The sequence below is a fragment of the Cavia porcellus genome, unplaced genomic scaffold (genome assembly GCF_034190915.1).
Source record: "Cavia porcellus strain 051 isolate PalLab524CR breed Dunkin Hartley unplaced genomic scaffold, mCavPor4.1 scaffold_8, whole genome shotgun sequence".
In the NCBI taxonomy this organism is placed as follows: Eukaryota; Metazoa; Chordata; class Mammalia; order Rodentia; family Caviidae; genus Cavia; species Cavia porcellus.
The window spans coordinates 4,840,187-4,855,315 of NW_026947491.1; the positions used below are offsets into that span (position 1 = coordinate 4,840,187).

Genomic DNA, 15,129 nt, shown 5'->3' on the forward strand with positions numbered 1-15,129 from the left:
CATAGTGTATGCTGCTAAGTGACCCGCAGTGAAAGGCGGCTCATAGAAAATGACACTGTGTCCTCATCCGCCTTATTCACCAGATCTAGTGCCATGTGACTTCTGGCTCTTCCCCAAAGTCAAAATGACCATGAAAGGGTAACGTTTAAATCCATTCAGGACATCAAGACAGTCAGGACAGAGTAGCTAGAGACCCTCAGGAAGGAGGACTCCAGAGCTGCTGCAGGAAGTGGCAAGGTCAATGGGATGGATGTGTTTTAAGTGAGGGGAGGATCACAAGGAACATTAATGGCAATGTGTCACCTACTGTAGTTGTGTAAATAAAAAATGCATTGTATTTGTATTATCATATTTTGTACATCAAACATACAGTCATCGAAAATTCAGGATAAGGTCACTTAAAGGAGAATGCATAACTTAAGAAGCAGTACAAAGGGAAACAAATATAGCATGTGCTTCGAAGATTGAGTATAGTTTCATTAGAACAGAGAATGAATTCTAGGAAAAAAAAAAGATGAGCAGGTGAGAGGAGAACCCAGGAAACAGAAGAAATGAATTCCAGCCCAAAGTTTAGTACCATCTTCCTGATAATATCCAGTCAGAAGCCTGTATTTAACAGAGAGGAAGGAGGCCAAACATACAGAACCAGGAAGTAAATGAAAGTGACAGGCAAGATGTAGCTGGGCTAACTCAGTGTTTTCCCTGAGAGCAAACTTCTTAATGAAATGCAGGAGAGGGATGAAGGCCTCTTTAATACTCTTGCAGGTAGAAAGAGCATAGAAAAGCAAACAGCAAACTCTGGAGCTGTGATTACTTGCAATCCGATGTCAATGGACTTGCTCAGAGTGCCGAGATTTTTTCTTTTTGAAAGATGCCCAGAGAGAGGAGAAGTCGGAATGCAATTTGAAGAGGAGAATAGGCTTTATGAATTCTGCCATCACTTCATTTTGCCTCTATGCAAAGAAAATTGTATCTTATGTCCCAAGTCACAGTACATTTGTCCTCGATCGCTCCTCACCATAGTCACTACCACCAATTTCCTGTCAAAATGTTTATGTTATCTGTGGGTCTGTTTCAGAAACTAACAAAAATTGTTAGGCTGCAGGCAACATTGAACTGGGTTGATGATACACTTTGGCTTCCTTTACCAAATTCAAGCGCTGCTCGCAAATTACATATTATTGCAATATTATGTCTGTCTCATAGCTTGAAAGTTCTATGCAAGAATATCAAACTTAATTGTTTTGTTCTTCAAATAGCTGGGAAAGATGCTGTTGGAGAATGCTGGCTTGAGACTTAAGCTTCATTAGATTTCAGAGTTGCCTAGGTTAGGAAAAAAATACCCAAACTATTCTTTCTTTGTTTCTCACTTTATTGTATAACCGTCCATATGTACATTGCTTTCCCTATGGTGAGTGATTTTTTTAGGCAAACTTATGATGGATATATTTCTCATGGTTAAAATGAGTACTTTTTAACCTTAGGCTATGGCAGATGGGTGCATAAATATGAAGCAGAAATTCAGCCAAGGGTTGACTTGTTCTGTTTTTAATTCTTTCTTCCTCTTCTACATTTTTTTTTCCAGTAGAATATTGGTAGTTCTTAAGACTTTCTATTGGATTACCTAAATTTCTTCCAAAGCCGTGTATTTAATTTTGGCAATAACACAAGCTGTTGAATTTACTCAGGGGTGTCATTTACCTTGTCTGTCTAAGTCTGTTATTTATTTGTGGGCTATGCATGTCCTGATTGTTATAACCACAGATAAAGTTCTTCTCATAGCAATACTGGCAGAAATTATTTTCTTAGAAAATTATAAGGACACCTAGATATAATTAAAAACAGTGTTTATGTCATGCCTGAACCCTTTTGTGTATAACATCTTTTTCTGGTTTTGTCACGGTGATTGAATGAATAAACTACACAAATGTTTCTTGGATTACCTAAAAGCAGATTTGGAGACATTTTTCATGAAAGAACACATAGTACAAAAACTAAATTCCATAGTAGAACCACGGCACACTTAGGTTGAAACACTAATTTAGCAGAGACACAACAAACGAGTGTAGTACAACAATTACAGGCATGAAGTTTCACTTTTCAATTTTTTATTTCTCTTCTGGGGGCTAATTATGAGTGGGGAGAGAAATACCTTTTGTTTCATGTGATCTAGACCTTGCATTTTCCCACATTATTCTGAATAGTCTTGATTTTCTAGACATTATTCTTATCATATCCTGAAGCATGCTAAATCACTGCTTTGGCTGGCGTTAAATCCTAATTGCTGTGATTTCTGGCTTCCTGGGATTGTTTAGGGTTCAGGAATTTGCAAGAGGAGCTACTCTGCCTCTCATGACTCCTGGGCTCTGGGTCACTTTGATTTGACTCTAAGTCACTTGTGTGTGAATTTTCCTACAAATCTCTTCAAATACATTCAAACCATGGAAAGCTTCTCCCCTCTTTGAGCTTCAGACTTAACAATCCCATAGTGTTAAATCCAGGCAGACAAAATTATCTTCTGACTGGGACTAATTACATTCTTCACTTGAAAGCCTTCCCCTGTCTGCTTACTTCCTTATCACCTGGATTGCTGAAGACTGCTGAGGAAAAAGGAGAGAAGATTCCTGGATGAGCATATCAGAGCACCTCCCTTCCTAGGAGTGCAGAGAGGATACACTGGCACATTCCTGAGCTGTCTCTTAGATACTGTTATGGTCTCCATCAGAAGTGCTCCTAGAAGATTCCTGTGCTCAGAGGTGGGGCTTTCGGATGGCGACTGCATCATGGTGGTGGATACTCACGAACAATCCCTTGGTGAGTTTGTAGCTGCATGAACTATTAAGGGGTAGGGTCCATGTGGGGGACATGGGGGACTCAGAGGGATGCCTTTGACAGATGTATCATGTCTCTAGTTCTTTCCTTTTCACCTGCTTTCTGTTTCTTGGTTGCCATGAGATGGGCAACCGTCCTCTGCTATTTCATTGTGCCGTTCTGTTTGTACCTTGGAGGAGCCGGCCACGGACTGAAATCTCTGGAGTGGTGAGCTAACAAACTTTTCTGTTTTTAATTGTACATGTCAGGTATTTTGTCTCAGCAATAAGAAGCTGACCAACACAGATATCCAACTGGAAATACTGAGTAGAAATTACATATCTAAGAAATGAGGGAATAGTTCAGATTAAATTAGGGGTTATTGGAACATGTAGATATTCAGCAAAAACACAAAAGGAGCATGTTTTTAAACAGGAAGCACTAAGGGAGTAAGGCCAGAGAAGAAGATAAAAATTTATGCAAAACAACACATAGGGTTATGAATATGTATAATAAATGTATACATTTACATTAGCATGAAAGTTTATTCTTGAAATTTGTAAAGGGGAAAAATCAAGAAAGTGGGGAATAAACTTTATTTGGATTAGTGCTGTGTGTGGAGCCTCGGTAGTAGTGAACTGACTGGAGTGCTTTATATAAAGGGTGGCTCCTGAGCCTGCCTGGGCTCTGTGGTAATGAGCTGGGTTAGAGCAGGCTGCTATTGTGTACCTGGTGCTTATTTATATTCTATAGGAAAGGGAAGGCCAGCTTCACTAACTGGGGCTTTAAGTAATTTCTCCATTTTTGAAGGACCAAAATCATCTTTCTTGTATTATTCATTCAGTAGCTTTTTCTCCATCTGAAGGGAAATGTCTTGGCAAGTGTGAATGTGCTTCCATTTTCTTTCTTGTTTATTTCTTTCACATGATAAATTGCAGGGAACTGTGCTGAAATCCCTTGAAATTGAAAAGTCAGCCTACATGAATGTTTAGAAGCAAAGGTTTTAACTATAATAAGTCCACAGATATGTAGCTGGGAAAATTTTCAGAAACATTTGCAGTCAATCTTTCTTTTATAGAGACGGCGAGATTCATTTGCATACTTTCAATGCTACTGACTTGAGCATCAATTAATGTTCTAAAAATGATTTATAATTGGTGATAGATCTAAAAAAAGAAAGCATGAGAGTAGTGACTAAGCCAATAAAATTGTCCAGCATCACTAATCTTCAGGAAAATACAAAGGAAAACCACAAAGAGATATCATCTCACTCCATCCAGGATGGTTATATCGGAATACAAAGGTAATAAAGTTGGGTGAGGCTGTGGAAAAAAGAGAATCTGCATGCTGTCGGTGGAAATGGAAATTTGTACAACAGTCACAGAGAACAGTGTGCAGGATCCTCAACAGTTAAAAATAGATTTTCACTTGATCCAGTAAGCCATCTATATTTATCCCCAAAAGAAAAGGCATCAGTATGGTGAAGAGACAGACATCTGCATTCTAATGCTTATTGTAGCATTATTATTCAAATATATAAAAACCATGAAATTAACTGAGATGCCCATCACTAGATGAATGGATGAAGAAAATGTGGTATACATAGTGTGATAAAAATAAGGTGACTGTATGAATGCTTAAGCAAAAAATATTAGAGTAAAAGATGCATAGCCACGAATCCTCCTCAAAATCCTCCTCTTCACTTCCCATTATTATTGCCACTTTCTGAAACAGTTCTGGAAATTCTCTTTCCTAAGTGCCATTACTGGTGCTGTGTGGCTCCCTTGGTGTTCTGAATCAATCAAAAACATTTCCCTTTCATGGTCATGTAGATCTTTGGGGAAGAGCAGAAGTTGCATGGTGACAGAACTTGTGAATAGGTGGGCACAGATGCACTCTGATGTTTTCACAAGCTTGTGTTCCCATTTCATAGTACTTGGCGGCGATATTCACTATTATTGAGATAATAGCTCAGAAAGAGAAGAAAGAACTTCCAGCACTGCTTCAGGCAGTGGCTAGAATGGTGTGATAAGTGTGCTTAGAATGAGGAAGATTTTAAGTGAGACTCATGGTAGTGTGTCTTATCCAATACCACACTTTAATATAAATATACACTGTATATTTTGATCATACCTCATATAAACACAAGGAAGTACTCACCCACCATATAAAACTATGTCATTTCAATAGCGTGGTTCAAACTAGAGGTTGTTATGATAAACTAAGTAAGCCACACACAGAAAGACAAATAGTACTTTGTCCCAACTGTATGTGGAATTCAAAAAGAGGTGATCTCATAAAAGATAGGGCTGCAGAGTGGTCATTATCATAAGCCCAGGAGAGTAAAATAGAAAAGAGTGTGGGAAAGGCCAACAGTTGGAACTATATTATATTGAAATAAAAGAAGTTTTAGTGCTTTATTGCATTGTAGGGTGACTACAGATAATGATAATGCTTCTTATATTTCCAAACAGCTCCCAAACAGATTTAGGAATGTTTCTTTTATGATGCTAAGTTGTAAACTGATTTACGCAGATGCTGCGCTGCCTAGGGTGGCTGCCCAGTGACTTTAGAGCAAGCTGGTGTTCTCTGCCTTTGTTGCTGCCTCCTAAGGGAAAGAGCTGCTCAGTGGCTGACTCACCTCCACTCTTTCTTCACTCCCCTTTTCATCCCTTCATGAGTATCCTTCACTGAATATTTAAAGTTAGAAAGCAGCACTTTGAAAAAAATTTAAGGAGAGACACCAGCCTTAGCAAGGTTAAAATTAAGTATAATTTTTACGATGAACACTGACATAAAAAAGGAAAATTAATAAAGAGGTTTACATTAAGATAGATTACATAGCTCAGTAGCTCAGCATAATGTGGAAAATTTTGATCATCTAATAAATCCAATATTCAATTGCTGTGATATTAATTGTACTATTTAATTTTCTACCGGTTTTGTGGAAATTAAGCAAATAAATTTAGACACCCACATAACAACAAATTACAAGACAAATTCTAGAAGATTCAAAGCATTAAACATGAAAAATCAAACAATTTTAGCAAATAGGAATGAATCTATGTCAAATCTAGCCAGCAAATGGGAGTTTATATTGGAATGGAATGGTTTTCTTTACGTAAAAGCTAATAGAAAAATTGAAAAAGAGAAATAAAATAAAATAAAGTCTCCTTGATTCTTTAAAAATATAAAGTCATAATAAATTGGCTAAACATTTACAGTTATTAGAAAAAACAAAAAATATTAATGCCAAAAATTAAAAAAAAAAGTGTCAGGCAGCGAAATAATAAAACTGTACTTTGCCTTAAAAAGAACAGGAAAGAAGAGTGGATGACTTTGGAAATTTGTTGTCTTAGTTACTTTTTTCTTGTTGCAGAGACAGAGTATCCAATGCTCAAAATTAAGGAAGGAAAGATTTATTTAGCTCATAGTTTGTAGAGGCTTGATTGATAAACAGCTGGCTCCAAAGCCGAGTTGCACGGCATAGGATCAACAGTTTGTGGTGGTAGGAAGCATTAAAAGCAGCAAAAAAGGGAGAAGCAAGCCTATTTTCCTCCCTTATACTGTATGCAGTCTACCCACTCTAGAGTGGCTGTAGCATTCATACCATCTCTGTGCCTTCCTTTTGAACATGCTGAGGATGTTTACATATCGAGGATCCTGAACCCTTGAGTCAAGCTGGAAATTCTGTAACTTTGTTTTCTGAGGTGGGGACATGAAAATGAGAGGTTAAGGGTTTTTTTTAATTTATTTTTTTTTGTTTTAAAAAATGAAACAGTAAAAAGAAGAGAAATAGTACAGAATTTCAAAAACAGTAGGAATTTAACAGTAGTTAACATATTGCATATTATATTAAAAGTAGTTGTTCAGATTACAAGATGTAGGCATAAAAGTGATCAAACAATGGCAACAAAATATTCTTTTTGATGAGCTAACAGAGATTAGTAATATAGTTATTTATCTCGTATACATGTAACATACACTTATATATGTATACCTACATATATGTAATCTTTTCTTTTCTTCTTTTTCTCCTTTCTCCTATCCTAGTTGTTTTTCCCTCTTGAGCACTTTCTTTCCCTTTCATTATTATAATATCTATTGTACATTTTGGAATTTTTTATTATTTCAATTTTTAATTTTTTAAAATTTAAAAAAATTTTTTTCCTCTTTTTTTATTCAAAGAAAGACAAAACAAAATAGAAAATGGGCAGAAATAGTACATAGTTTCAAAGAAAAGAAACAGACAGTAATAAATCACTAGCTGATGTATACATATTGTCCCCCTATAAATAGTTGTTCAAGATATACAAGTGGAACATATAAATGGGAATTCAAGCAGAGAGACTGCAAACAGTTCTGTTCAACTATCCTACAAAAACTAAGTATTATGGCTATCAATCCTATACACTTAGACATGAACGCATATATCCATATCTTCATTTATGTTGAGACCTAACACAACTTACTAGATTAAAATCCTTCTGGAGAAAGATTAATAATATTGCTGAATTTCACATCGTAACACTCTGGAATCAGAATTGGGTACTGCAGTGCCATTTTATTTCCTTCAAAGTTTTTGTTCATTTCATCATGTGTCATCAGATCAGTTCTCATAAACTGTTTATAGGTTTTACATAAGCATGAGTCTTAACATGCATTTCTATCCATTCTATATTAGAGGGAGAAATATAACAAAGCAGGACAGAACTAAACTTTTTCCTAGAGACATATAAAACTAAAAAGACATATAAATCTGCTGTATAAGAGGTTCTACCATGATCACTGTGCTGTTTCTTGTTTTCATCAACAGAATTGGCTATATCATCAGATAAAGTATAATTGAACATATCAGTACCTAACAGAATTAACAGAAATACAAACTTTGCAGATAGTATAGAGCTACAAAAACAGGTAATAATGAAATCAGAATGGATATCGTACTGAATCATTGTCATTTTCAGTATAGTTGTCTATACTGAACTCCTCAACTTGTTACCATCAACCTTACAGTTTTAAATAACATCTGTCAATAATAAGCAGCAATCAAATAAGTCAGATTAACTAAGATCAGTCATGATACAACAGTATAAGTCATACATGGATCCTGAATGAGTTAATAGGGAATTAAAGATGTCCACTGTTCTATGGATATCTATCTGTGCCCCGCAGATCCAATGCTTGTATACAAACTAGGATGGAACAAGTTCCAACCAACCAGAGTGGTGCAAGTAATAAGGATTTTAATTCCTGATACACTATTAGCTATATTTTCTGCTGTTTTTTTTTTTCTTTGAGGATTATTCCTCCCTTTTACTCCCCCAGAATGAACTGTGTATTTTTGGGTCTCCACAACACTCACAGTTTTGTATTGGGGGGGGGGGAACTTGCCTAAGTGTTTCTGAACTTTCTCACTCCTGGGCTGGATTTCCAGTTATATTTCTTCATTTACTAAAGCCTATCTGTTCAACCTATCCATAAACACTGGTCTAGTTACCTCTATTACTCTCTGGTTCCCCATCACATTGAGTTCTATTTTCTCATGTTTGATTTTGGTCCATATAATCTTCTTCATGCTAATTGTATTTCCTATAAAGAGCTTCTTGGTGGACACTCTTTTTTTTAAATTTTATTTAAGGACAAAAAGAAAAACAAAACAGAAAAAGGGTACAAGTAATACAAAATGTAAAAAATAAACAGTAAGAAATCATTAGTTAATAGATTACATATTCTCATCTTAGAAATAGTTGTTCAAGTTACAAAATTAAAGCATATAAAGTGGACTTTCAAACAGTGAGACTGCAAAGAGTTTTGTTCAATGATCCAACAAAACTCAGTAATATGGTTATCTATCTTATACACTTAAACATATATGCAGTTATAACCTTTAGAGCACTTCCTTTTCTTTTCTTTTGTACAATGACAATTACACATTTTGGGTTTTATTACTCCCACAGTTCTTATTACTTGTTTTGAAGAGAGTAAAACCAAATGTGACATATCAGAACAGAGTCAGTCAAATCAAAAGTATGGACATAATAGATAATGTAAAAACAAAATACAAGGTGATCAGCAATGGTTACCATACTGCCTCTTGCTATCTTAAGAAGAATTGCCTATATCATCAGGTATAATAAAATTGAACAAAACAGTAAAGAATAAAACCAAAACATTGGAGACATTACAGGACTTTAAAAGAAGATAAGAGCCAACCAGAATGGGCGTCATAATGAATCTTATTGTATTCACAATTGTTGCCTATACTTTCGAAATTTGTACTATCAAACTAAGCAGAATAGGGGAAAATCAATCAAAACAAGATGTTGAGGGTAATACAGGGTTTCAAATCGAGTTAATAGGAAATCACAGTAGGTTACTATAATGTATCTTGCTATTTTAAATTTATTTTTCCCTTAATTAAAAATATAAAAAATAAAAAACTAAAAAAAAGGTGATTGAGATAAAAGAGGGCATAACAACAAAACAGCGCAAGTCAAAACATAACCATTTAAGCAAAATAGTGTTTCACCACAAGATATCCTGACATAAAAGTCATTACCATAGTTTCTCTTTCCTTGAAATCTTTGAGTATAACTTTGTATACTGTAGCATCAAACATATCAAGACAATGTAAAACCATTCAAGAGAATGACATTATTTCAGGGTATTTAGAACCAACTAACAGAAAAGGAACAATGGTTTCTGTATAATCTCCTTGTCTATAAAAGTTTTTGTTTATATTATCACATAAAATAAAATCCAGTAAGATACAACATGTTAAGATTGACAGAGAACGAAGAACAAAAGCTTGACGGGACTTCAAAACAAGATGATACTAAATCAGCACTAGCTATTATGATGTCTTGTTTTCTCCAAAGTAGCTGTTCCTACCATCCAATCTTCTCTGTCTCATTTCTGTTGAACTCTTTTTCTGTCATTCGTTGTCAGGTTGTCCTCTTCATTTCTCTTTCTGCTCCATTCATTGTGGCCTTTCTGCCTCTATTTCTGGAATCTTGGTACTGTTCTCTTTTAGAATGTCCTGCAGTAATCTCTGTAGAGTTGAATTGGTGGTTGCAAATTCCCCTAGTTCCTCTTTATCCTGGAAGCACCTTGTTTCACCATTAATTTCTAGGGACAGTTGTGCAGGATATATCAACCTTGGCTGGAGGTTATTATCTTTCAAAGCTTGAATTATTTCGCCCCACACTCTTCATGACTTGATGGTTTGTGCCGAGATGTCTGCTGTAATTATGGTGGGTGTTGCCTTGTAAGTGATCTGTTTCTTGTCTCTGACAGCTTTTAATATTGTGTTCTTATATTAGATTTCTGGAATTTTGATTATTATATGCCTGGGTGTAGTTCTGTTTGGATTAAAGATGGCTGGGGCTCTGTATGCCTCATAGATCTGAGTATCTTTACCTTTACCTATATGGGGGAAGTTCTCCTTGATTATTTCTGTGAATAGCCTTTGTAGTTCATTTGTTTGTATCCCTGCTTCTTCCTTTACATTCTTAATTCTTAAGTTATAGATCCTCTTATCATCTTCTAGCCTTTGTATTGTTACTGCTTGTTTCCTTGTTATTTTTAAGAAGTTTTTCCTTTAATTCGCCCCCATTAAAAATTTGTCCTACAGTTCAGATACTCTATCCTTAGTTTCTTTCAAAGTGCTATGCCAGCTTTCAATAGAGTTTTTAGTTTCCTGGTAATCTCTTTGAACCTGCATCATATATTCTATGTTTTCTCTATTATCTCCATCAAATGATTCTCCCATTTTTTTCTGTTCTTCCATTCTACCATCTGTTTTTTCATGGGAGGTGCTTAACATTTCTTAACTATTCTACTTACACCTTGATTTACTTGGATAATACTTCACATTTGAACTCATCTATGAGGTCCCAGAGATATCGCTTTATGTCTATTGGTGCCATGCCTGTTTTCTGTCCTCAGTCTCCTTTGCATTTACCTTGGGAACAAAGGACTCTTTCTTGTTGCCTTCTCTTCTCATATTTTTTGTTCCTTCCATACAGGCATGTATAGGAGGCCCAGTTTCTTTCTTTGTCAGTTACAGTTTTTTTCAATCATGCCGGCTAGGTTTTCCCACCCACTGCAATGTACTAGCGAGACACAGACCTAGGAAGCCTGTGCTAGGCCCATTCTTCCAGGTCAGTCAACCTGCTGAAGGCTTCACTGCATTAGGGTGCACTTCCAGGTGCAGGGACCTGATTTGGTCTACCCTACTTGGTCTTAGTCCATGGCGTCACCCAGGTCAAGTGCTCCCCAAAAATCCCACTTGAGAGGGGAATATTTGGCTGAAGACACTGCAGTGTCCTGTTCCAGCTAGTCTGCCCAGTCCCAGAATGTCCTCTGTTGGAGCCTCCTGGTCTATGGAATGGTCCCCATTCTTTTCACTCACCACAGGTCGATGCAGGGCTCCCCACCAGCTCTGCTTTCAATTCAGTTCACTGATTCCCATTCTCAGAGCCTTTGTGTCTCTATCCCTGCTGTGCCAATTCAGATGTAGCAGCAGCATGGAATGCAAGCCATGGTTTCCAGAGTCACGGGTTCCAGCATCGGCCCTGAGATATCAGGTGTTCCAGTCATAGCACCAGGATTGCATTTCCAATTGGTTTCTCCCAGCTTAGTTTGTTCCTGGGTCAGCAGGGTGTATCTCCCCATGCTTAGGACTCCCCACACTGCACCATTCCTGGAGTCTAAGATGGCTATCTCAGAGAGCCACTGTAGCTGCTGTTACCTATCTGCCATCTTCTCCCCTCTCCCTTTAATTTTTTTTGCATTTGAGAGACAGTATGACATTTATAAATAGGAGTTTGATTTATTTCACTTAGGAATATGGTCTCAAGTTGCTTCCATTTACCTATAAATCCTCAAGACTATCCTTTTTAATAGCTGAGTAATATTCCATTGTATAAAAAGTACCACACCTTTTCTGCCCATGCTTCAGTTGAGGACATTTGGGTTGTTTCCAAGATTTAGCTATTACAAATTGTGCTGCTAAAAATATGGGTGCACAAGAGGAACCTACATGCTGTGATTTCTACAAGATGCATCCTGTATAGGAAAGACCCTAGGAGATCCTGAAGCTTTGCAATGAGGAACAATACTGCCAAAGGTGGCTTCCAGCACACCAGCATGAGTCTGGATAGAGTTTAAGATCATTGCTTCTGAGGTTCCTTGTCGATGTCCACTCCCGGCCGGCAGGAAGGACACACGACAAAGTCTGGTAGTGGACAACCTTTTCTTTTTATTTTCCTTCTCCGTACAGCCTGCCCTGGGATCGCTCCCAGCCGAAGCCTCCTCTGGTCCGCTCCCCGCGGCTCCTTCCGGGCTTCGCTCCGAAGCCTCTACCGGTCCGCTCTCCGCGGCTCCTTCTGGGCTTCTACTTCCAGGCTTCTACCTGGCTTCTTCTTCCGCCCAGGGGTGGCACCAGTATATATACGGGTACAGTGTCCAATCATGTTAAAGTGAGCAAGGCAAGCTGATTGGCTAACATCATCAGTTGCCAGGCAGACTATATTGTTGAGCGGGTTGTTTACGCGGTAAGCAGGAAACTAACGTGCTCGATGGGAGGGGCAATCTACCTCAGGCTTCACTCTTTACTACAGGCCTCACGTCCGCCAAGTGAGGCGACCGGGCTCGGGGCTGCGGCTCCCAACATCTCCCCCTTTTTTATTTTTTATGAATGTGCGCATCGTAGCCCTTCCTGGACTGGGTGCAGAGGCTTATGCCCTATGCGTAGGCCCACCGTAGGTCCTTGGCTTAGACCCTGGTCGGCCGTCCCATGGTCTGCCAAGGCCCTGAGGCCCTCGTCCTTTTTCTAGGGCCAGGCACAAACTGGACGGAACCTGGATGCACACAAGCTTGCACTCATTTCCTCTCCGTAAAGAAATCCCCTCGGAGAGAAATTTAGACCTGGGCAGCATCTAACAGTCCAGCGGCTTACGTGCAGGATGGGGTAGGGCCTGGCTTAGGTCGAGTCGTGCTGGGGAGGCACGCTCTTACCCGTCATTGACTCACCTACCCTGCTGTGTATTGTCACCTTATGGAGGAGAATGAGGGATGCCCGCCATATCTAGACTCGGTCGTGGGCCAATTGAGCAAGCCATGCATATGCCTGAGGATCTTCTTGTCCATTTCGGGCTACCGCTATTTCTATTCATCTTATTGGTTGGTCTGTGATGGATCTCCAGTAGGGCAGGTCTGATCTTCAGTCGAGGGCTTTGTTGCCCGTGTCAGTCTCTCCGGTATCCACAGTGGTTCTCGTCCCGGTTCCTGTGGGAAAACACAAACCGCGCCTCGGTTCCAGCTGACCACTGGATCCGGGCCCATCCATTGTCCTGTCAGGACATCTTTCCACTTCACCCACCCTTTATGGTTGGGGGAAGGGTTGCAGTGCTCCACAGCTGGGGAGCGATTATCATTATTTAAATTTAAAAAATTGTGTGTGAATAGTGCCATGGATAATCGTGCCTTTGGGGCCAGGCCTTGGCCTACTCCCCCTTTTTGTTTTTTATTTTTTATTTTTTATTTTTATCTTTTTCGTTTTTTTTTTGTTTTTTTTTTGTTTTTTTTTTTTAGTGGTACCAGGGATCGAACTGGCGATTGCCTGCTTACAAGGCAGGCGCTTATGCCGCTAAGCTAAATCCCCAGCCCCCATTTCCTCGACCGGCGTTTTTCTCAGCCTGCTCGGCAGAGAACTCTGTGTACCAGGCTCGCCAATCCAGGTAACTGCCCGAGGGCAGACACGCCTTTGCCAGCTGAATCCAGTCCGCGGGGGTGAGGGGCCCAGAAGACAGATTCTCCAGCATGGCAATGGTGTAAGGCGCAGTCGGCCCAAAGGTTGTAACTGCATTTTTAAGTTCTCTAATCTGCTTTATCTCAAAAGGCTCCCATACATTGCGTCCCTGGCCCATAGCTACTTGTACAGGAAATATCCCGTAGGGGCCACTATCTATCCCAGGTGGATGTACCTCATGAGACAAGCGTCCCCCCTGCCAAAGCCGCCTGTAAAAATACCGACCCGCCGGCGGCGGAGCATAAGACAGCGGCCGTGATTGGGCGGAAAATGGGGGCCCGTGCATCACTTCCTGTTCTGGCGAAAGGGGAGGGAGCTCCCAGACGGCCGCCTCGTGGCGAGGAATCGCCTCCGTCTCGCGCCGGGGAGCGCTCAGGAGCTCTCTACTCCTCCGCAGACCAGGTTGAGCAGAGCGCAATTCGCGGGGCAACGCTGGAAAAGAACCCTGCGACTCCTTATTGAGCGATTTAGGCTCCTGACAGCTGGTCTCTTTGGCCTCCTTGCCATTCAACTTTCCCTCGTCCTCGGAGTCAGACGACTCCGAGGCTAGAGCCCCGTCCTCCTCCTTAGCATCCTTGTTCCCCTTGACGGACCCCTCTCGGGAGCTCCCTGACTGGGCCTGCTCAAATACCCTGCGTACTTTTGTAAGCTCTTGAGAGCTTTCTCCACAACCACCCTCGCTCTTAGTGTTGCTACCTAGCATGTTTCCCATTTTTTAATATGTTACTCACCGCGTGAGGCCCAAGGAATCCGCCACTTACGCGTGAGCCTGAGGGGAGTCTAAAAGCCCTGTAGGTGCGCGCCACCCAGAGCCCAGGCTTATCCCCAACTCACCTGTCTCGCAGCTCTGTACTGGAGCGTTGTCCACTTCCACGTCTCGGGGGTGATCAGTCCCCGTACGGGCCACCAAATGTCGATGTCCGCTCCCGGCCGGCAGGAAGGACACACGACAAAGTCTGGTAGTGGACAACCTTTTCTTTTTATTTTCCTTCTCCGTACAGCCTGCCCTGGGATCGCTCCCAGCCGAAGCCTCCTCTGGTCCGCTCCCCGCGGCTCCTTCCGGGCTTCGCTCCGAAGCCTCTACCGGTCCGCTCTCCGCGGCTCCTTCTGGGCTTCTACTTCCAGGCTTCTACCTGGCTTCTTCTTCCGCCCAGGGGTGGCACCGGTATATATACGGGTACAGTGTCCAATCATGTTAAAGTGAGCAAGGCAAGCTGATTGGCTAACATCATCAGTTGCCAGGCAGACTATATTGTTGAGCGGGTTGTTTACGCGGTAAGCAGGAAACTAACGTGCTCGATGGGAGGGGCAATCTACCTCAGGCTTCACTCTTTACTACAGGCCTCACGTCCGCCAAGTGAGGCGACCGGGCTCGGGGCTGCGGCTCCCAACAGTTCCTGAGGCAGCTCGGCCTGTGGTGAGTGCTCAGCACACTCTGCCCAAATCTCAGACTTTTCCGGACCCCCCAGGCTTCCGGGTGCAGTGAAGTGGAGCAGCGGGTT

General features: G+C 40.5%; 1 long non-coding RNA gene across 2 annotated transcripts in view; it reads left to right on the forward strand.

Annotated features, from left to right (window-relative positions):
* The window catches only part of LOC134477124 (uncharacterized), a 195,775-nt gene that overhangs the window by 136,452 nt on the left and 44,194 nt on the right, over positions 1 to 15,129 (forward strand). Inside the window, exon 1 of one of the 2 annotated variants that reach the window (XR_010049025.1) lies at positions 1,536 to 2,814. The exons of the other annotated variant lie outside the window; for it this stretch is intronic. This is a non-coding gene — a long non-coding RNA (uncharacterized LOC134477124). Of the gene's footprint in view, positions 1 to 1,535; positions 2,815 to 15,129 lie in introns of those variants that run through there. 2 annotated transcript variants of the gene reach the window in all.